At 39.6% G+C, this 21,896-nt stretch overlaps 1 protein-coding gene across 3 annotated transcripts in view; it reads right to left on the reverse strand.

Moving 5' to 3' along the window:
- The window catches only part of EEFSEC (eukaryotic elongation factor, selenocysteine-tRNA specific), a 246,570-nt gene that overhangs the window by 134,083 nt on the left and 90,591 nt on the right, over positions 1-21,896 (reverse strand). The window lies entirely within an intron of this gene.

Raw genomic sequence — 21,896 nt, forward strand, 5'->3', positions numbered from 1 at the left:
ATGCAAGGCTCAATCCCAGGACCCTGAGATCATGACCTGAGCCGAAACCAAGAGTCGGTTGCTTAGCCAACTGAGCCACAAAAGTGCCCCAGAAGAGTTTCTTACTATTAGTATACATTTATCTTTCCCACTGATAAAAAAAATAATAAAATGGAAAAGAGAAAATACACAACCCATAATCCTATCATGTATCATAAAGAATTTTCTGTTGAATGATAGCAACAACAGTGATATAATGGCAAATAAACTAGGAGGATGTGAAATTTTATGTATGCTATAACCAAAATAAAAAAAGATCCCTTGGCAATGCATGGAAAAACCAAGGTTAGAAGAAAGGGCACTCCAATGGCAGGATTATGGGTTGTATATTCATCCTCTAAGTGTTAGCAATGGCTGAGCCAAGCGTATCACCTGGACACCTTCTGTGAAAGCTCTCAGCACCACTATGGAACTATCACCATTTTATAGATGAGAAATTGAGGCCTAGAGAGGCGAATTAATTTGCTACAAGTCATTTACTATAAATCTCAGAGCCAAACTCTAACCCAGCCCATCTGACTCTAGAACCAAGGGTCATAGCTTCCATGTTATAATCCTACTGCCCAAGCCTCCTCTTTCATTTATACAGCTGCATAATAGTGTGACACAGAATTTACATGCTTTCCCCCACTAATGTTACTCATTTAGAACATTCTGAATTTTTCACTATTATAAATAATACTGGCAAACATGTTGGTGGACATGACTGGCTTTTTTTTCCCCTTGCTTTGGGATTAATTCATGGGGTATAAGTCTAAGACTCAACATACATTGAAAAATCAGCAAAATGGTGGAAATAGGACAATCAGAAAGCCTTTTCTCCATAAAACCAATAAGAACACAGGCAAAAAATCATCAGAAGCAACTTTTTCAGAACTCTAGAAATTAACCAAAGGTTTGCAGCAATCTGTGGAATGTTTATTCAAGAAAAATGGCTGAATCTTGGTAAGAATAAAAGAGCTTTGTGGCATTTTAACTTGCCTTATTCCCATCCACTCCTCCCTAATTCTGCAGTAGCCTTAATAACCAGCATCTGCTATCAGAATGGAAGCCAGCAGCCTGACAGCCACTGAGGGGGCAGAATGGGTCTGAGTTCCATCAAAGCCCCTTTCCTAGAGAATTGTCATTATTTTTCCTTTCCTTCCTTCCTGGAAGACTCCACTTGCAAAGCTATCTTTATTTTTCCTCAAGGGCATTTGCTGAAAACAATCAGAGGCAATTGTTTAATATCACAGCTGCCTGAGGGAGGATAACAGTTTGGGTACATTGGCTGACCAAACAGCTTAGAAGGAAAAGCTAGGAGCTTCCATGGGAGCTTTGGAAAACTTTCCATGGGAGGTTTGGAGGTTTCCTGGGACTCTAGAATGCTATCTGCAGGCAAAAGCACTGTGCATGGTCAGGAAAGACATGAGAAGGCCCTAAGTTCTTACCTCTGGCTGACCTTGATATTCTATGCAAACAGGAAGTGAAGGCCAAGGCAGAGTTGTCAATTACCTGCCTGAGCACTGAAAGCATGCCCCAATATGCACATAGAGATCCTCGGCAAAGATTGGGAGACTTATTGATTCTAGGCATTTAAGGAAAGCTCTAATCAGTAGCTGACCACTAAGCTAACTGAGCAGAGACTTCAGTGGTCACACATGACTTTCAGAATTACTTCACAATGGGGCGCCTGGGTGGCTCAGTCGTTAAGCATCTGCCTTCGGCTCAGGTCATGATCCCAGGGTCCTGGGATCGAGCCCCGCATCAGGCTCCCTGCTCCGCGGGAAGCCTGCTTCTCCCTCTCCCACTCCCCCTGCTTGTGTTCCCTCTCTCGCTGTGTCTCTCTCTGTCAAATAAATAAAATCTTAAAAAAAAAAAAAAAGAATTACTTCACAAAAGTCACTACCAAATTAAAAACAAACTATGAAAGTGTGGGTGAAGAAGAGAATCTGATGTCCAGAACTGCCACATTATATTATTCTGTAGGTGCAGTTTTCAACAAAGAATCACAATACAGCAAAGGAACAAAAGTATGGTCCATACACAAGAAAAAAAGGAGTTAATAAAAATTGTTCCTGAGAAATCCCTACTAGACAAAAATCTTAAATCAGCTATTTTAAATTTGTTCAAGAAACAAAAGAAACCATTCTAAAGAGCTAAAGGAAAGAACAAAGATAATGTGTCACCAAAGAGGAAATAACAAAAAAGAGTTAGAAATTATAAAAAAAAGAAACAAATAGAAATTTTGGATTTGAAAAATACAATAACTAAAATGAAAAATCTGCTAGAGGAGCTTAATAGCAGATTTGAGCAGGCAGAAGAATCAACAAATTTGAAAATAGATCAACTGGGATTATGAAACCTGAGGAAAACAAAGAAAAAAGAGAGAAGAGAAATGAACACAGCCTCAAAGATGTGAGACATTATCAAGTATATCAACAAGTGCATACTGAGAAGTCCAGAAACAAAGGCGAGATGGGGCAGCAAGATCTGAATAAACTTCAAAAACTTCCAAAGTTTTTGAAGGACATCTAAAAAGCTTAGCAAATTCCAAGTAGGAAAAACTCAGAGATGTGACCTACACACATCATAATCAAACTGTCAATGGCCAAAGACAAGGAGAAAGCAGCAAGAGAGAAGAGGCTCATTCAGCACAAGGCATCCTCAATAAGAGTAACAGCTGATCTCTTCAGAAACTATGACAGCCAATCCCAAATACCTAAAAACAAAAAACAAAACAAAAACAAAAGCAAAAAAACCTATCACATAACAGACACTTGATAAATATTCATTAAATAAATGAATAAATGAACAAGTTAAAAAAAGAAAAGAAAAAAAGAAACGATGGCAGCTAGAAGGTAATGGGATGACATTCAAAGTGCTGAAAGTTAAAAAAAAAAAAAAGTCAAACAAGACTTGTGTTTCTGGCAAAAAAAACATGCTTCAAAAATGAAGGAGAATGTAGAATTACCATATGGCCCAGAAATTTCCTAAGTATAAACCCCCCAAAATGGAAAATAGGTACTCAAACAAATACATGTACATGTATGTTCATAACAGTACTAGTCACAAAAGCCAAAAGCTAGAAACAGCCCAAATGTCCATCAATGCTAAGTGAAAAAAGCCAGACACAAGAGATCACATATTGTGTGATTTATATGAAATATCCAGAATAGACAAATCCATAGAGACAGAAAACAGATTGGTGTTCCCAGGGCTGAGAGAACAGGAAACAGCTGCTAAATGGGTACAGGGTTTCTGAAATCAGATAGTGGTGATGCTTGCATAATTCTGTACACATTAAAAGGGTGAATTTTATGGTATGTGAATTGTATCTCAAAAAGAAAAAAACATACATTGAAAGGTTTTCTACTTTTTTCACTACCACAATAATTATCTGTGATGTCTATTTCACTAAACATACATCAAAATCTCCTTATTTTTTATGCATACCTCATTTTAATTTGTATTTCCTTAATAAGCCATACAATGTTGAACATCTTCCATCTATTTATTTACTAAGTGTACTTTTAGGGAACATTTCCACACCACTTCCAGTTCTGGTCTTTGCTTCCTCCAGTAGGTGCACCCTCACCTTCCCCAGACTTCAAAAATTGCTCTGAAGTGCGTCTCTGTATGCAGTCCAATGTCCAACACAGCAGGAGCGAGGGAAAGGGACGGGGTCGAATACAACGGTACCAGGTGCTGTAGGCTTTGCACTCCTCATCTCATCAACCCCACAAGGTGGCTGTTAATTACTCCTTCTCCGGTTTTACAAAAGGGGTCCTAAGTTGGCTAGGGTCTGTCATTTGCTCCAGGTCACACAGCTAATGAGTGGGAGGGCTATGATTAAAAGCCAACTCTGGGTTTACCATTTACCTGAGAATATCAAGAGAGTTAGAGGCATGGCTGTGTGCCTCTTCTCAAATCCATGAGAATTTGGAAAGTGGCTGATCTTCAAAGATCAGGCAACATAACATATTTAAGTCCTATAAACAGATTAACAAAATCCTTGCCCTTTAGTAATTTTAGTTCTCAAACCAATGAAAGAAAGATGATGATAGCTATAATGACAGTATTCAATATCTCATAGTTTGCTATCACTTTCGAATAAAGACATAAATTTACTGGATCCTTAAAACAACCCTTGGAGGTAGGAAGAACAGTTGTTAACATTCCCATAACATTAGTTGAATACTATGTGAATGGCACTTGGTTAAATGCTTCCATCACCCTATTTAATCCTCATGGTAATGATGTGAGGGATAAAATTGGCATTTTAGAGATGGAGAAACTGAGGCACAGAGAGGTTAAATGGCTGCTAAAGGGTCATATGTGAAGTAAATGGCAGAATATAGGAGCTGTGTTCCAGAGCTCTGTCCTTCCCACCTATGCTGGACATCCCAACAATGACCTCTACAAAAGCCAAAAGGCTCCCTTCCCCAGGAATGACTACTGCGTCGGATGTCACCACTGCTCCTTTGAAACATAAGAATAGAAGATGGAGCCCAGTGCCCCCACCCACCGAGACAGGGCTGGGTTGCTCTGCTCCAACCCCTCCTGCCTCTATTTCAGTGTTACCTTCACACAGGTCACTGGTCCTATACCCTCTTCCCAAGGTTTGTCAAATCGGCGTACCACCTAAGTAAGCTATTATTTCTCAAGGTTTTTCCTTTAAAACAATTTACATTCTTACTTAAAAACACTTACTGAAAAACATGATTCTATATTATTATCTAAATGGAAGACCAGTATCATTTGCCACAAAGAAAAGATAATAGGAGAGGCCCTCCCACCACCAGCCACAAGGACAGCCATTGGCCGACGGTCTCCACTCCCTCTGCTCCGTAAAACCTGTGCCTAAAGCCTGGTGTACACTAAATGCCCATGCCCAGGAGACGGCTTGAGGCTCGCAGCCACGCTTGAGAGTCTAGTATACCCCATACGTTTGCTTTCACCAACTTACTTTTAAGCTGAACAGGAGGCACAATCGTTATGGCATAAACTTGGTAATGCCAGTTGTGTTACTTTAATTCAATTTAGTATCATAAAACAGTGTGATAATAGCTATTTCTATGAGAACTAAGTTGAATTATCTAGAAAGATGCAATACAGATAAATCTCTTTATAATCTGGTGATAAATTAGGTGTGAATAAGAAAATCATAAAAGACTTCAGGGGGTGGGGGCCTGGGTGGCTCAGTTGGTTAAGCCTCCAACTCTTGGTTTCTGCTCAGGTCATGATCTCAGGGTCGTGAGATGGAGCCCCGTGTCGGGCTCCACGCTCAGCAGGGAGTCTGTTTGAAATTTTCTCCCTCTCCCCCTCTCCCTGCTCTTTCTTTCTCTCTCCAAATAAATAAATAAATCTTAAAAAAAAAAAAAAATAAAGACTTCAGGGGAGGTTGTGCAAACACAGAAAAGTTCTCCACTCACACTGCTGAGCAAATTGTGCTTCCCATTAAGGAGACCAAAATTGTAGACAGTGCATTTGGGATGGTTTATATGTAAAAGAACTCAGAGCACCAGTCAGTGGGCTCAAACTGGAAGAAAAGATGGGCCGGGCAGAATATTTTCCAGCAAGCGACAGATGTAATAAGGTCATGAGCTCCTGTGGCAAGTACCTTGGCTGAGGCAAGCCATCTGATGCTCAGACACAACAGAACCAAAGCCATTTGCTGAGGCTTTCTCCAGGAAATTTAACTGGAGAACACCTCTAACACACTGGTAGAACTATTCTAACTTATAAGATGCTATCAAGAGAAGCAATCTCTCTCTCTCGCTCTCTCTCTCTCTCTCTCTCTCTCTCTCTCTCTCACACACACACACACACACACAGGCACTAAGCATGCTGCACCTGGAGAGAAAAAAAAAGCCAAAATGACGACTGCAGCTGCCTAAGGTCCTGCAGCTGGGACTTGCAAATTACAACTTTTTAATACTGGCAAAGCAACAAACCCTAGAGCTTTTAAAAACATAGATTCTGACCAAGAAGAACATCCAGAATATAGCTTGCTTTACTGAATTCAGACCAAAAGAATTAATGATAACATATGAATCAGGAGTGCTAATTTGTGTAAAATTGAAATTACAGGTGATGCAGAAATCACACATGCCCAAACAAAACAGCAAGAAGAAGAGGAGATAAGCCTGAATTCAGAATGCAAAACTGCTCACATAGCCAAGATGCCCCAGATGAGCCTGGATCAACTGCCAACAGTGTAGTGTTAATGAGGAAGGGGAGGCACGACACTGAGAACCTTGTATGTTCCCCCGGAGCAACTTACATTATTGATATTATTAACTAAGGATGCATGTATGTGTTGTAAGTTAAAATATTATTTAAGGTCTGAATGTGTCATTTTTTATAATTCTCTGCTTTAAGCGACTTTTGATTAATCAACTACAGTTCCCTTCAGAGGACAAGAAATCTACTATTGTAGCTACAAAAATAAACAGAAAGAAAGCAAAAGAAGGCTATTAAATCCTAGCTAGATACTATTCCCTGCTGAAGGTTCTGAGCCTTGTTAAAACGTTAGGGAAATGCTGAAGACATAGTAGGATCAGGCTGAGACATTTTCCTGAACTTAAGAGATTTAAAATAACTGAAAAAGAATTCACTTTCTCAGATAACTCCATGCATTTTTTCCAATTTTTTATAGTAGTAAAATACACATAACAAAAAAATTACCATATTAACCATATGTAAGCGTATAGTTCAGTGGTATAAAATACATTCATAATGTTGTGCAGCCATCACAACCATCCAACTCCAGAGCTCTTTTTTTTAAAAAGATTTATTTATTTATTAGAGAGAGAGAGAGTGCAGCAGGGGGCAGAGGGAGAGAGAGAATCTCAAGCAGGCTCCCCACTGAGTGCAAAGCCTGATGCGGGGCTCGATCTCATGACTCCAAGATCATGCATGACCTGAGCTGAAATCAAGAGTGGGACGCTTAACCAACTGAGCCACCCAGGTGCCCCCCAGAGTTCTTCTTATAAAAACTCCATACCCATTAAACAGCAACTCCCCATTTCCCCACCCCTTAGCTCCTGGCAACACTACTCTGGTTCTAGGATTCTGAATATCTCACATAAATCGAATAATACAGTATTTGCCTTCTTATAACTGCCTTACTTCACATAGCAAAATGTCCTTAAGGTTCATCTATGTTGTAGCATGTATCAAAATCTCCTTCATTTTTAAGGCTAAATAATATTCCATGGGGAATGTATGTACCACACTTGGCTTATTCATTCATCCATCAATGAACACCTGGATTGCTTCCACCTTTTGGCTATCATGAATAATATTATTATGAACATGGGCATACAAATATCTCTTGGGACTCTGCTTTCAATTCTTTTGGATATATACCCAGAAGTAGAATTGCTGCATGGTAATTCTATTTTTAAATTTTGAAGTTTTTATTTAAATTCCACTTAGTTAACATAACTATTCTTAATTTTTTGAGGAACCCCCATACCATTATCCATGTCAGCTGTACCACTTTACATTTCCACTAACACTGCATAAAAGCTCCAATTATCCACATTTCGCCAACACTTATTTTCTTGTTTTTTGACAATAGCCATCCAAATGGATATGAGGTGGTATCTCACTGCAGTTTTTATTTGCATTTCCCTAATGACTGGTGATGCCGGCATTTTTTCATGTACTTATTGGCTATTCACACATCTTCTCTGGAAAAATGTCTATTCAAATCTTTCCCATTTTTGAATCAGGTCATTTGTTTTTTGTTCTTCAGTTTTAGAAGTTGCCTATATATTCTTATTATCAGATATACAGATTTACAAATACTTTCTCCCATTCTGTAGGTTGCCTTTTTACTCTGTTGATACTCTGTCTTTTGATGCACAAATCTTAAAAATTTTCTTCTGAGAGTTTTAGGTCTTACATAGTTCTTTGACCCCCTTTGAGCTAATGTTTGTAGATGATGTTAGATAAGGGTCCACTCTCATCATTTTGCAGGTGGATATCCATCCAGTTTTCCCAGCATCATTTGTTGAAAGACTGTCCTTACCCCACTGAATGGTCTTGACCCCCTGGTCAAAACTCATCTGACCATATATGCAAGGGTTTATTTCTGGGCTCTCTATCCTATTCCATTGGTGTATATGTCTGTCTCTATGCTAGTACCCATACTGCTTTGATTACTGTAGCTTTGTAGTAAGATTTGAAATCATGAAGTATGAACTCCCCATTCTTTTTCAAGAATGTTTCGGCTGGTTGGGGAACATTCAGACTCCATATGAATTTCAGTATGGGTTTTTCTATTTTTGAAAAAAACATGATTGGGATTTTGATAGGGATTATGTTGAATCTATAAATTGCTTGGGGTAGTACTGACATGTTAACAGTATTAAGTCTTCTAATCCATGAACAGGAGATGTATTTCTATTTATTTATGACTTTTTAAATTTCTTTCAGCAATGTTTTATAGCCTTCATTATACAAACCTTTTACCTCCTTGGTTAAGTTAATTCCTAAGTATTTTATTCTTTTTGATGCTAGTACAAATGAAATTCTTTTCATAATTTACTTTTCAAACTATTCATCGTTAAAGTAGAAAAATGCAACTGATTTTTGCAGTTGGCCTTGTATCCTGCTACTTTGCTGAATTCATTCATAAGGTCTAATAGGTTTTTGTGGAATATATGTGGTTTTCTACATGTAAGATCATATCATCTGTGAAGAGATCATTTTACTTCTTCCTTTCCAATTGGACACTTTTATTTCCTTTTCTCGCCTAATTATTCTGACTAGAACTTTCAGTACTATCTTGAATAGAAGTGGCAAAAAGTGGTAATGCTTGTCTTGTTCCTGATCTTAAAGGAAAAACCTCTTTCACCATTGCATATGATGTTTGTTATGGGTTTTTCGTGTATGGCTTTTATTACTTTGACGTATTTTCCTTCCCTTCCTAGTCTGTTGAGTATTTTTATCATGAAAAGGTGTTGAATTTTGTAAAATGCTTTTTCTGCATCATTTGAAATGATCATGTGGTGTATTACATTAAAATGTGATTTTTGTATGTTGAACTATCCTTGCATTCCCGGAATAAATCCTACTTAGTTGTGGTGTATAATCGTTTTAATATGCTGCTAAATTCAGTTTGCTAACATTCTGCTGAAGATTTTTACATCAATGCTCATAAGGGATTTGGGTCTTCAGTTTTCTTATAGTATCTTTGTCTGGCTTTGGTATCAAAGTAATGCTGGCCTCAAAGAATGAGTCAGAAAGTATTCTCTCTTCTTCCATTTGTTAGGAAAATTTTAGGAAGAATTGGTTAGGTCTTCCCTGAATGTTAGATAGAAGTCACCAATCAATCAGGTCCAGAGCTTTTCTTTATTAGGAGATTTCTGAGTACTGATTTAATCTCCTTAATAGTTACAGGTGTGTGGGGCACCTGGGTGGCTCAATCGATTAAGCGGCAGCCTTTGGCTCAGGTCATGATCCTGGGGTCCTGGGATTGAGCCCTGCATCGGGCTCCCTGCTCAGTGGAGAGCCTGCTTCTCCCTCTCCCTGCCGCTCTCCTACTTGTGCTCTCTCTCTCTCTGTCAAATAAATAAATAAAATCTTTAAAAAAAAATAACTGCTCTCATGTCTTAAAAAAAAAATAGTTACAGGTGTATTCAGATTGTTGATATATTTATGATTTAGTCTTCATAGGTTTTGTTTTTCTACGAATTTGTCCATTTCATCTAGGTTACCCAATTTGTACAGCTGTTCATAGTACTTTCTCATAATCCTTTTAAATTCTACAGAATTAGTAGTAATGTCCCCATTTTCATTTCTGATTTTAATAATTTGAGTCTTCTCTCTTTTCTTCTTAGTCCATCTAGCTAATAGATTTTGTCTATTTTGTTGATCTTTTCAAAACCAACTTGTGGTTTCCCTGATTTTCTCTATTGTTTTTCTTTCTCTGTTTCATTTTTCTCTTCTCTAATCTTTATTAATAATTTCCTTGTGCTATATATTTAAGTTTAGTTTGTTCTTCTTTTTCTAGTCCCTTAAGTTGTAAAGTTAGGTTGTTGATTTCAAATCACTCTTATTTTTTAATGTAAGAATTTATAAGTATAAATTTTCCCCTTAGCACTGCTTTTACTGCATACCATAAATTTGGTATATTATGTTTTGTTTATTATTCATCTCTAAGTATTTCTAATTTCCTTTATGATTTCTTCCTTGATCCATTGGTTGTTTAAGTCTGTTAATTTCCACAAATTTGTGAATTTTCCAATCTTACTTCTGTTATTGATTTTTAACTTCATCCTATTGTGGTCAGAAAAGGTATTTCGTATGATATCTACCTTTTTAAATCTATTGAGACTTAATTTGTGGCTTAACACATGGCCTATCCTGGAAAATGTCCCAGGTGCATGTGGGAAAAACATGTACGCTATAGTTGTTGGATCAAGTGTTCTGTATATGCCTGTTAGACTAGTTGGTTTATTGTGTTCCTCTATTTCCTTATCTTCTGTCTGGTTAATCTGTGATACTGAAATCTCTAACTACTGTTCTAGAACTATTTCTACTTTCAATTCTGTCAGTTTTTGCTTCATATATTTTGATGGTCTTCCATTAGGCATACAAATGTTTATAATTGCTACATCTTCTTGCTGTATTGGACATTTTATTAATATATAATGTCCTTCTTTGTCTCTTGTAATCTTTTCTGACTTAGTCTATTTTGCCTAATATTAGTCCCCCCCGTTCTCTTCTGATTATTATTTGCATGGAATATCTTTTTCCATCCTTTCACTTTCAATCTATTTGTGTCTTTGGATCTAAAGTGAGCCTCTGGTAGAGCACATATAGTTGGACCATGTGTTTTTGTCTATTCTGCTAATCTTTGTCCTTTAATTGGTGAGCTTAATCCATTTACACTTAAAGAAATTACTAATAAGGAGGGACTTCCGTCATTATGCTATTTGTTTTCTATATGCCTTATAGTTTGTCTCTTATTTCTTGCATTATTGTCTTTTTTGGTGTTCAGTTGATTTTATGTAGTGAAACAGTTAAATTTCTCTCTTTTTTGTGTTTTTTTGGTGTATATTCTACTGCTATTTTCCTTGTGGCTAACATGGAGATTACATTTAGCATCCTAAAGTTACAATATTCTAATGTGAATTTATACCAGCTTAACTTCAGTAACTTACAAAAAATCTGTTTCTATACAGCTCTGACCCCATCCTTTTCTGTTGTTCATACCAAAAAATTACATCTTTTTGCACTATGTGCCCAAAACCATAAACTAATTATTCTTTTAAATACATTAATCTCTTAAATTACATTGAAAACAAAATGTAGAGTTACAGACCAAATTTACAATACTACTAGCTTTCAGACAAATCACTACTTCGTTCTTTTATATGTATTAGTCTCTTAAATCATGTAGAAAAAACACATGGAATCACAAAATGTCACCGTAATTAACAGCTTTTATAACTGCCCATGTGAAATCATTATTTCATCAAGAGCTTCAAGTTACTATCCAGTTTCTTTTTATTTCACTGTGCAGGACTCTTGAGCATTTCTGCATGGCAGGTCTAGTGGTAACAAACTTCCTCAGCTTTTGTTTATCCAGGAATGCCTTCATTTCTCCCTCAGTTTTCAAGGGCAGTTTTGCTATATACAGGATTCTTGATTGCCAGGTGTGTGTGTGTGTGTGTGTGTGTGTGTGTGTGTGTGTGTTTTAGCACTTTGAATATATGGGTCTACTACCTTCTGGCCTCCATAGTTTCTGATGAGAAATCTGCTGATTATCTCATTGAGACTCCCTTGTGTGTGACAAGTCACTTTCTTGTTGCTTTCAAGATTTTCTCTTTGTTTTTGTCTTTTGAAAGTTTCATATGTCTCAGTGTGAGTCTAAGTTCATTTTACTTGGAGTTCATTGAGCTTCTTGGATGTTTACATTAATGTCTTTCATAAAACTTCAGAAGTTTTCAGCCATCATTTCTTCAAATATTCTCTTTGCCCCTTTCTTTCACTTTCCCTAGGACTCCCACAATGTGTATGTTGGTCCACTTGATGGTGTTCCAAAGGTCTCTTAGGCTCTGTTCACTTTTCTTCAAATTTTTTTTTCTGTTCCTCAGACCTGATAATTTCCATTGTACTATCTTCAAGTTTGTCCATTCTTTCTTCTGTCTGCTCAAATCTGCTTTTAAATCCCTCTCATAATTTTTTTTCTGGTTATTATATTTTTCAGCTCCAGAATTCCTTCAGTTTCTTTTTAGTTTATCTCTTTATTGATATTTCCATTTTGTTTATACATTGCTTTCTTGATTTTCTCCACATTTTCCTTTAGTTGAATGTTTTTAAGATAGTTATTTTAAAAGTCTTTGTCTAGTATATCTACCATCAGGTCTTTTTTGAGGACACTTTCTATTGATTCTTTTTCCTTTGACTGCGCCATACTTTCCTGCTTCTTTATATGCCTTGTGATTTTTTGTTGGAAACTGGGCATTTGAGTCAAATAATATGGTAACTCTGGAGATCAGATTCTTCCTGTTTTTTGTTGTTGCTCTTGGGGTTTTGTTTTGTTTTTTCTTTTTATTATTGCAGGCTGTCTCTATGCTGTCTCAGCCTGAAGTATAAAGTCTTCTCAAGTCTTATCTGAGTCTTCCCCTGGGCATGCATGTTCACTTTGTAATTTCCCCCCATATGTTTGCAGTTGTTTCTGAATGTCTTAGTCTTTAATGTCTGACTTTGGAAAGGGGAAAAAGAGAAAAATGAAGGGGGAACCAAAAAAAAAAAAAGGCACTCGTCCTTCAAATTCTTCAGAAATCACTTCAGCTGGAGGGAGGGGGGTTGTAATGATGGAGGGATGTGTATGAATAATGGCTGCCTGTTTGTCTGCACCTCTGTGATCAGAAGCAGCAATCTGATCAGAGCACAGATCTCTGATATTTGGAGAACAGGGCATTTTTGCCCACTCTGGTTCCTGTGAGCTATGTACAAGCTGCTCTAGGAACACCTGCACAGGTGCCTGTCATGAGACTGAGGGATGGGGAATGTATAGCTGCTATTGTGCCAAGAGCTAAAATTGACTGAAATGAACGCAATTTATTGTCTAAGCCTTCCCCTTGCAAGCCTTCAAGACTCCAGTGTACCAAAATGATTATAACAGACATACTCTGCCACTATAATTGTTATGCAGATAGGGAAACAGATTCCTGGTGCTCCTACTTTCTGCCATCTTCCCAAAAGCCTCTCCATGAATTTTTGCCACATCCAAGTACAACCTCAGACTTCTTTTGTCTGATATATAGTGTAAGTCCCTCATTTTGAATAATATCGCTTTCTTCATCTTCCTCAAGACCCTTGGCCATTCCTTTACGTTTCCCCACTCTGACACCCAATGGGAAGCAGGACAAAGGACCCAGTACAAGAAGAGACAACAGAAGGCAAGAATCCAAGAAAAAAATCTACCGCCACTATTTCTCTGGTATCCCTGCCATGTCTAAAGGAACCACCTGTCTGACCCCTCTCCCCTAGCCTCCCTTCACCAACCCCTCCAGTGCTGTCTCTGGACTCGTGCCTTCTGTCTCTCTGCATCACCACATTTCTCTTCTCTTGGGGTGGGGGAAAACCCTTCTGCTTGACACCACCCACCCCTGGCCACTTTCAATCAATACCCAATACTCTCCCCACTCACATTTCAAAATCAATACCACTTCTGTTTACTCACCAGGAGCTTATGCTTGATTTCCTCACAACATCACTTCTGTCTCCCCTTTCAAGCTAAGGGATATTTACTAAGCCATCTCCTCTGTACTGGCCTCCATGAAGGTTACCCAACATAGAAAAGGCTACCAAAGCAATGGGGCAAGAGGGTCTGGAGCACCAACTGAGAGTACCAACTCTAACTGTAAGAGGAATGGGGGAAGGGTCACAGAAGAGAACTAAGTTCCTAAAGGTCAAGAGCAACTCTCCAGTGGTCAAGTCAATGTTCTTCCCTCGGACTCTCTCCCCGTCTGTGAACATCAGTCAGCTGGCTCCCCACCCTCTTCACCCACAACCCCAAGCCTTTATTCCCATGGCCCTCCATCAAGGGCCTCTGCCTCCTCAAGAGGCCCTTCTTCCTTCCCTATCCACTGCAAGTCTCTCCCAAGAGCATCCTTAGAGTCCAGCTCTTTTCCCCCTGGACTGCTGTCCTCCAGGAGCTCCCCACACTCTGATGACCTGTGCCAAGGCTCCTCTGTGGATGGTTCCCATACCTGTGTCTTCAGGCAAGGACCCTTTCCAGCACTATAGTCATGTCCCATTCTCTGCCAGCAAGCACTTTCCCAACCCTACCACCTTGGTTTCTGATCATGTAACAACATTTCCCTGGTCTCTGAAGCCATCACTGGCTGCGTGGTCACCACTGTCTTCCTGTCACTGCATTTGATCAGTTCTTCTCTTGGGATCTGGCTCCAATCCAGCCCCTGATTTTCATTCTCAACGAGTTCCACCCTGGGTCAGGCCCTTACCATCCCAGGCCAACTACTCTCCAAAGTCTGTGCATGGGCCGATACCAGGCACTGACCATGGCTATGATGACCTTCCAGCAACACCACTACACCATTTTGAGGTATCAGCCTTTTCCTCTATACACTTTCAGGGACTCCATGGCTGTCCCAGGATGAAGCCCAGCATCCAGGCTGGTCCACAAGGCCCTCTATGGTCTGCCCCAGCCTCCTCACACAGACTCAACTCACCAATCCCCTGGAAATACAGGTGAAAACTCAAGCCCTTGCCTAGTGCCAAACTCTATCCTACTGCTGCCCCCACTCCCCTCCCTTCCTCTGCCTAGCCAAGCCTAACCTTGGTGACAGGCAATCTGAGGCAAGGCAGAGAGAATGGGATTTTGAGCAAGAAGCCTAGGACCCTAGAACTAATTTCCAATCCAGAGCTGAGTTATCATTCCACCTCATTCAGCCTCCATTTCCCTGTCCTACAGAAAACAGCATGACCTACACTGCAGGGTTGTCTCACCCACCAAATAAGTTAATGTGTGGAAAGCATGGTGGGGAGTCTGGTAACAGTCCTTAGAACCAGGGCAGCCACTAGTTGCCTGCATCCCTTCTGAGTGGTCAGTGCCCTGACCTGTATCACATATTTTGAACTCACCCCTGCTTGGTTATCACTTGCCCTTCTAAAACCAATTCGAGGGGTGCCTGGATTGCTCAGTCAGTTAAGCGTCCAACTCTTGATTTCAGGCCAGGTCATATGCTCAGGGTTGTGGGATTGAGCCCTGCGCCAGGCTCCACATGTGGAGCCTGCTTAAGATTCTCTCTCTTCCTTTCCCTCAGTTCCCCGCCACTCATGCATGCACACACACTCTCCTCTCTCTCTAAAAAAAAAAAATAATAATAATAAATAAAATAAAATAAAACCAATCTGAATTCCTGACTCCAGAAGCCAGACCAGAAGCCAATTCACCTTCTCAGAAGCCCCCACACTACTCAGAGGAAGCTAACTCAGCTCTCCTCTTGAACTGCTAGGCAAATCTCCCGCTGTTACTTCCTCCACCAGCCGGTCTTTCCTGCCCAAGTGTATGGGAGGTACACTCTTTAGAACATGGTGGGCTCGGTTCAGTTGGTCTTTGACTCCAGGCCCTTTAAAAAAAAAAATCAGGCTTTTTTTAAAAGAAGAAAGGAAGTAACTCTGACAAGCTGGAGTTCCCTAAAGAGCAAGTTAAACAATCTCAGGAGCCACTGGCTGTCCAAAGGTCAGTGTGACAAAATGATGCAAGTTCACAGGAGAGATCCAAACAGGGCCTATGACCCACTCACCAATCAACTCCAGAGCAGCTCAGACAGACCATGCTGCCCCCACAGAATTGGCAGGACTGAGATATTTGCCTTGGGAAGGCCAACACCCAGAGAGAAAGGAGAGACTTTGGAGAGGGAAGGAGGGAGGAAAAAGAATGAAAAAGAAAGGAATAGTGAGGGAAGAAATAAAAAAACTGAGGAAGAGAGACAAAGAAGGCAAGAAACACAAGAGAAAAAGAAAGAAAAGGAGAGGGGTGGATAGCCTGCTCTGTGCTAGCACCATGGTACATGCTCTCGTGTGATCTCAACACCCCATGAACAGGGGCTCTGACCCCTATTTTCAGAGAAGCCAAGTGACTTGCCTGGGGCTGCCACAGGGCCCAGAGAGTAAGTGGCTGGTCTGTAGGAGTCCAGAGTCCAGGCCTCTCCCATGACGGAGGAGAGGAAGAGTCCATTCTCAGTCCACAGGGAGGACCCCAGCCACGGCAATCAGTGAACCAGGACCCAACCACAAGCCAGGGCCCAGTACATGTGCATCATCTCTGCTTACACTGCATGAACCTAAGGCCCAGAGGGACAGAGAAGGCTAAAAGCGTGCACTAAGAATTCCAGCGATTAACCATAAAGCTTTCGGAAATTCAATTATTTTTTATCCAAACCCTTTTGGGCAATGTATTGTAACAAAACATAACGGCGTGTTGGGCTGAGTCTCTGGCCCTTTCCCAGGCTCAAGAGAAGCTGGCCTTGCTGATTTCCTGAACATGCCACACAATTGGGGATCCTGGCTTCTAGAGGCAGAAGTAAAGTTCAGCAGCCCCTAAGGGGAGAAGAGGCCCCTCTTGCCTTGAGTTTCAGATCCAGACTGGTGTCTGGGTTCTAGGAGCACAAGAGGCTCCAACCAGAGATGTCAGGAAGAGCCCTGGGCCCAGCCCCATAGCTCAGCAGTGCAGGCAGGAGCTGACCTGGAGCACATTCAAGAGCTTCTCCTGTTTCCAGCACCCACCACCTCCTCCAGACTCCCCTCACAGCTGTGGTACATCACGGTTCCAACCAAGCCCAGACATGCTGACTGTGCATGCAGCCTGACCTTCGACAACACACAAAAACGATCTAAGTTAAAAAAAAAAAAAAAGTGTGTGTGCATGTGCGTGTGCATGTGTATTGTGTGTATAACTCATGTAAAAGACATAAACAAATAAAGTACAGGTTTCCCCACTCTCTGAAAGTAGGCCATTCCTATGAAATCTTCAGTAAGGCAAAATGGCATAAAGTGAAGAAGCAATTACCATTCGTTTATATGGGACAATGAGTGTTCCCAGACCCAAAAAATAACCTCTCCTAGGTTCTTCTGATACCTTAGGACACATCTACTAACAGATGCACAAAATAAATCGACATAAGGCACAGATGCTCACAGACACAGTTCAAAGCGATGGCGGCTTGATGCTGAGTGCTGAGTGTAGTTCCTGGGGAAGGGGCTTGGCAGCGCCACTCTAAGGACTCACTGCAAAGCAGACGCTGTACACTATCATTGCTTTTTGCCTTTTTTCATAAAAACAAAAATCTTCTCTGGATTTCCTTCTGTTAGCGAAAACAGGTACTATAATAAGATAGGTCTTTCATAAAAGCAAAGTGGTGTAATGCAAACTTTGAAAAGCAGGGGAAACGTGTAAGTTTTCGGTTTGGAATAGTGAAATTCAAAGCAGCCAATATTTATTATACTTTAGTCTTCTCACCAGTCAACCCAGACACCAAACCTCCCCCCAGGGTTACTGTGAGGATCTGATTGATTGTATATGAGAAATCCCTGGTACAGTGCCAAGCACACAGTAGGTGTTTGCTGTGATTGTTAAGAACCTACTATGTGCCATCAAATGCTCCTTCAGAACAAATGCTGTGAGGCTAAACTTATCAGCTCCCATTTTACAAAAGAAGAAATGCCAACTCAGGAAGATAAAGTGAGTTGCCCAAGACCACACAGCTAGTTAGCCACAAAGCTCGTATGAAACGCACACCTTGTAAGTCAGCTGGGCAGCAGCCCAGTCACTTGAGATTTGGCATTCCACTCAACCCCAGGAAGGGAGGCAGGGCCACGGGAGCCCCGAGTGGGCTCTCAGCAGATGGCCTTGGCTGAAACAGAAACAAGGAAATAGAAAGTGTTTAAAAAGCAGGAGGAAACACAGAGGGAGTCTGAGAGAAAGATGCATCAAGGATGCTGTCAGATGATAACATTTAGTGGGAAAATAAACAGAAAAGCCTAGAACACAGAACAGTGTCAATGTTGTGATAACAACTACCTCAAATTATGTACATGTGGGAAAGACTGACAGGGATCCTAGGGAAAGAACACTTTAATTTGATGCACTGACGAGATTGTGAGTACATTTTTATCTTCTATTTTGATTTCTGTTAACACTGATAAATGCTTATGCAAGAGTAATTTTAAATGCTTTCAGAGATAAAGAAATCACAAAGAAAAACAATCAAAGAGTTTGACTACACAAAAATTAGAAACTTCTGCATATCAAAAAAAGCAAGTAAAATGGAAAGACAACCAACAAATGCTGAAGACTTATTTGTAGCAAACACGATAGGCAAAGGGTTAATTAATAACAACATCTTTGTTAATATTAAACACTCCTGAAAATCAAAAAGAAAGCATCAAAATCACAAGAGGCAAATAGACAAAACATATAGGCCTAATTCAAACACACAAAAGCACAACTATTTAATACACTTAAGGAAAAATGTTGGGGCACCTGGGTGGCTCAGTCGTTAAGCATCTGCCTTCGGCTCAGGTCATGGTCCCAGGGTCCTGGGATCGAGCCCCACATCGGGCTCCCTGCTCAACAGGGAGTCTGCTTCTCCCTCCCCCACTCCCCCTGCTTGTGTTCCCTCTCTCACTGTGTCTCTGTCAAATAAATAAATAAAAATCTTTTAAAAAAAAAAAAAGGAAAAATGTTTAACGTCCCCATTAATTACAGAATCACATATTAAAACAAGAGTAACTTACCATTTCTACCCTACTAAGTTTCAAATATATTTTAAAATTAGAAACCAAAGGTAGCTGCAAATATCTGTGTAAATGATGCAAACCCTTTTGGAAAAGAATAGGGCAGTGTACAACCACAGGTTTGAAAGGACTTGTGCCCTTGGTCCAGTAATCTCACACCTGGAAATGTCTCAGAAGGAAAAAACCCAAAAATACAGAAAATGTTTAAGGATGGTTGAAGATGTTCACCCCAGGGTTGTTTATTTATAAGAAGGAAAACTTATGCCAATCTAAAGGGCCTACAATGGAGTGATGCTTACATGAAGAAGTGCTATACAAAATGTTAAGTAATGAAAGCAGAAATAAAAAATGCAAATAGCTCATGATTACAACTATATGTTTAAAAGGAAGAACTGAATTCAGCAAAGTTGCAGGGCACAAGATCAACACATAAAAATCAGCTGTGTTTCTGTATTCTAGCTAAAAACAATCTGAAAAGGAAATTAAGAAAGCAGTTCCACTTAATAATGACATCTAAAAGAATTAAATACTTGGGAATAAATCTAACCAAGGATGTGAAAGACCTATATAATGAAAACTACAAAACACTGATTAGAAAAATTAAAGAAGATCTAAACAAATGGAAAGGCATCATGTTCATGGATTGGAAGACCTAACACTGTTTAGATGTTTGTGCTACCCAAAGGAATCTACAGATTCAATGCAATCCCTATGAAAATGCCAACATTTTTTTGCAGAAATGGAAAGCAGATCCTACAATTCATGCAGAAATTGCAAGGGGCCTCAAATAGCCAAAATAATATTGAAGAAGCAGAAAGCTGGAGGACTCAACATCCTGACTTTGAAACTTACTACAAAGATAAACAAAGCAGTGTGGTACTGGCATAAGGAAAGACATATAGACCAATGGAACAGAACAGAGAACTCAGAAATAAACCCACACATGTATGATCAATTGATTTCTGACATGGTAAAAGGGGAAAGGACAATCCTTTCAACAAATAGTGCTGGGAAAACTGGATATCCACATACAAATAATGATGCTGGGCCCTTAACTTATACCACATATAAACTTACACCATATATAAAAAATTACCATATATAGAAATAGATGAAAGACCTAAACTCAAGAGCTAACACTGTAAAATTCTTAGAAAAGAAATTAGGGAAAATCTTCATGACATTGGATTTGGCAACAATTTCATGGATAGGACACCAAAAGCACAGACAACAAAAGAAAAAATAAATATATTGGATTTTATCAAAGTTAAAAACTTTTGTGCCTCCAAGGATACTATGAAGAAAGTAAAAAGTCAACTTACAGAATAGAAGAAAACATTTGCATATCATATATTTGACAAGGGATTGATATCCAGAATATATAAAGATCCCCTACAATTCAACAAGAACAACAAAACAAACAACAACAAAACCCGAAAATGGGCAAAGGACCTAAATAGACATTTCTCCAAAGAAGATATTTGAAAGGCCAACCGGTACATGGAAAGATGCTCAACATCACTAGTCATTAAGAAAATGCAAGTTAAAACCACAATGAGATATCACTTCATACGTATGTTAGAATGGCCATCACCAAAAAGACAAGGGGTTAACAAATGTTGGTGTGGATGTGGAGAAAGGGAAACCTGTGTGCACTGGGTTTGGGTGGGAGGGAGTGTAAACTGTTGCAGCCACTATGGAAAATAGTATGGAGGAACCTCAAAAAATCAAAAATAGAACTACCATATGATCCACTTCTGGGAATATATCCAAAGGAAATGAAGACACTAACTTGGAAAGACATCCGCACCCTCATGTTCATTGCAGCATTATTTACAACAGCCAAGACATAGAAACAACCCAAGTGTCCATCGATGGATGAACGGATAAAGAAGTTGCGGTGTATATAAATACATAATGGATATCATTCATCCATAAAAAACAAGGAAATCCTACCATCTGCCATGACACGGATGAACTCAAAGGCATTAAGCTAGGTGAAATAAGTCAGACAGAGAAAGACAAATAATGTGTGATTTCAACTTATCTGCAGGATCTAAAAAAAACAAAAACACAAAAAACAAAACTCAGAAAGAGAGCAGATTTGTGGTCACCACAGGCAGAGGGTGGGGGGGAAAGGGAATTGGAGAGGGTGGTCAAAAGATACCCACTTGCAGCTCTGAGATAAATATGCCCTAGGGCCATGAGGTACAATGTGATGACTCTAACACTACCACGTGATATACAGGAAACCTGTTAACAGGGTAGGTCCCAGGAGTTCTCGTCACAGGAACATTTTTTTCCTTTTTTCTTTCCTTCTTTTCTATTTATTGTATTTTTATGAGAAGATGGATGTTAGCTAAATCTACTGTGATAATCATTTCACAACATATGTAAATCAAACCATCATGGTGTCACGCCATAACCTTATATATTCATGTATGTCAATTATTTCTCAATAAAACCAGGGGGGATAAACCAACAAAAAGGGGTCGAGGAAGCCACAACAAGATACCACTTCATACCCACTAGGATAACTATTAAAAAAAAGGGAAAATGACGAGTGTTGGCAAGGATGTGGAGAAATGGCAACCCTCACACACTGCTGGTGGGAATGTAAAATAGGCAGCCACTGTGGAAAACAGTTTGGTGGTTCCTCAAAAAAGTTAAACATAAAACTATCACATGACCCAGCAATTCCACTCCTAGGTATCGACCCAAAGAAACTGAAAGCAGGGACTTGAATAGCTATTTGTACACCAATGTTCATACAGCATTATTCACAATAACCAAAAGGAAACAAGCCAAGTGTTTATCCACAGACAAATGGACAAACAAAATAAGGTACATACATACAACAGAACACTATTCACTATGAAGGAGTGACATTCTGACACAGGCTACAACATGGATGGGCCCTGAAAGCATTACACTAAGGGAAATAAACCAGACACAGAAAGCCAAATACAGGATTCCATTTCTATAAGGTACCTAGAATAAGCAAAGTTAAAGAAACAGAAAGCAGAATAAAGGCTGCTGGGGGTGGGGGAGGAGAGGGGAGGAGGAAAGGGGGAGTTCTTGTTAAA

This window comes from Phoca vitulina, unplaced genomic scaffold (assembly GCF_004348235.1).
Source record: "Phoca vitulina isolate PV1807 unplaced genomic scaffold, GSC_HSeal_1.0 scaffold13, whole genome shotgun sequence".
NCBI classification, from domain to species: Eukaryota; Metazoa; Chordata; class Mammalia; order Carnivora; family Phocidae; genus Phoca; species Phoca vitulina.